Below are 2,219 nucleotides of genomic sequence, written 5' to 3'. Positions count from 1 at the left end.
GAAGCACTTGAAATATGGCTAGTAAACTGAGGAAATAAAATCTTTATTTCATTTAATTTTAATTAATTTAAGTTTAAATAGCCACATGTCAATAATAGCTACCCTATTGGATCCCGCAGCTCTAAAGACTCTGTGTTGAAGCTTTAAAAAAACAGTTCCATCATGCTTTATATAGAACAAGTGCTCAGTGAATTTTTGCCATGGTACTTTGAATTGAATTTAGGTAAATAACAACCTAAGTCGACATAATGTATGTAGATTTTTTTTAAAAAAAAAAGACTGAAAAAAGGAGAAACTTCAAGAAATCCAAGGACAACATGGAAAAAGATAAAGCATTGTCAACCAAAAAATACCAAAGATCAGCATTTGCAGCAAAAGACAATCCTCAACTCATTTTGCCCTTGCTCAAGCAGAGTCTGAAAGAGGTATATCAAGATGGGCAATTATATGATGTATAAACCCAGTGTAATAAAGGCTGGGCTGGCATCCATTTACAAACACTTCCAGAGGACACTGAGGTTTCTCATGCTGTCTTTAAAGAAACTGGCTGTAAAAGGTTGGGATGGGTCACACTAAACTGGAAAGAATAAGTCCACATCACTGTATTTAACAATGATTCGTCATAAATTCCTTTTTATCTGGTGGGGAAATGACAGAAACTCACCCATTCCTGGTTACACAACTCAGAACAAAAAACTTTCCAGTTATACTCTCAGGACAAAATCTAAATTTTAGGCTTCTTTGGAATTTTTCATTCTTGCTTTTACCTCACTGAGGTAGAGCACTAGAGAATGTAGTTAGAGACCTATGCTGTTAAGTGAGCTCTTCCCAGCCTGGCCATTCTGAGTGTGACCTTTCATCAGGTTCCTGGCATAAGACAGTGTAGTCTCCTGGAGCAAAACCAGAATGTAAGATGAAAAGCCACATGCAGAGGATGACGCAAGGGAAACAATCATGACTCTCATATTGAGAGCCAGAAAGAAATTTGAGGTCTTATGCACACTAGTTCCTAAGCCTGGGTGTTTTACTCAGCATAATAACTCCCTTAACATTTTATTTTATCTTTTTTTTAGGATTTCCAGCCACAGAAGAGTGAGCGTATCAGTGATCAAACTTTAGGTATGCCACTCTGCACCACCCAGACAGGGGTCCACATGGTGTGGTCATAGGGTCCCATAATAACTTAAAGGGAAACTTTTACAGTGCCCAGAGCCCCTGATGTCCTACAAATGAAGGAAGAGGATATCCCTAAATTCCTTGCAGCAGGAACCTACTTAGGTGGCACCAACTCTGACTTCCAAATGGAACAGTACGTCTACAAAAGTTAAAGTGATGGCATCTACATCATAAATCTGAAGGGGACCTGGAAGAAGCTTCCACTGATGGCTTGTGCCATTGTTACCACTGAAAACACAGTTGGTGTCAGTGTCACGTCCTCCAGGAACACCGGCCAGTGGGCTGTCCTGAATTTTGCTGGTGCCACTGTAGCCACTCCTACTGCTGGGTACTTCACTCCCAGAACTTCCAATAACCAGATCCAGGCAGACTTCCAAGAACCACATCTTCTGGTGGTTACTGAGCCCAGGGCTGACCACCAGCCTCCCGTAGAGGCATCTTATGTTAACCTGCCAACCACTGCTCTGTGTATCACAGACTCTCCCCATGCTATGTGCACATCGCCATCCTGTGCAACAACAAGGGAGCTCAGTGGGGCTCGTGTGGTACATGATGGTGCGGGAAGTTCTGTGCACCTGTGCCACCATCCCTCATGCACACCCATGGGAGATCATGCCTGATCTATTTCTACAGAGATTCTAAAGAGATAGAAAAGAGCAGGCCACTGCTGAAAAGGCCATGACCAAGGAGGAATTTCAGGGTGAGTGGACATCTCTAGCCCAAGCAAACTGCTTGAGTTTACTGCTATCGAGCTCAGGTTGCAGACTGGCCTGAAGGCATGCAGGTGGCCTCTGTGCCCATCCAGCAGTTCCATACTGCAGACCAGAGCCCATAGTCTGCCACTGAAGACTGGTCTGCAGCTCTCATTCTCAGACCATTGAATGGGTAAGAACAACACTGGGTGGTGTTAAGCAATTCTTCTACAGGCTCCAAAACAGAATGTGGAAATAAGGTGGATAGAAAATAAATATCAGTTTCTTAAAAAAAAAAAAAAAAAAAAAAAAAAAAAAACAACTTTGGGTGTAAAACGTTTTTACTGTTCA

General features: G+C 42.2%; 1 pseudogene; it reads left to right on the top strand.

Annotated features, from left to right (window-relative positions):
• The first annotated feature begins 317 nt into the window (after positions 1 to 317).
• On the top strand, positions 318 to 2,011 carry LOC125171746 (40S ribosomal protein SA-like; annotated as a pseudogene).
• Positions 2,012 to 2,219: the final 208 nt, after the last annotated feature.

Source organism: Prionailurus viverrinus, chromosome C1 (genome assembly GCF_022837055.1).
Source record: "Prionailurus viverrinus isolate Anna chromosome C1, UM_Priviv_1.0, whole genome shotgun sequence".
In the NCBI taxonomy this organism is placed as follows: domain Eukaryota; kingdom Metazoa; phylum Chordata; class Mammalia; order Carnivora; family Felidae; genus Prionailurus; species Prionailurus viverrinus.
The sequence above is the reverse complement of the archived record's forward strand: the minus strand, read 5'-3'. Positions and strand labels throughout refer to the sequence as shown.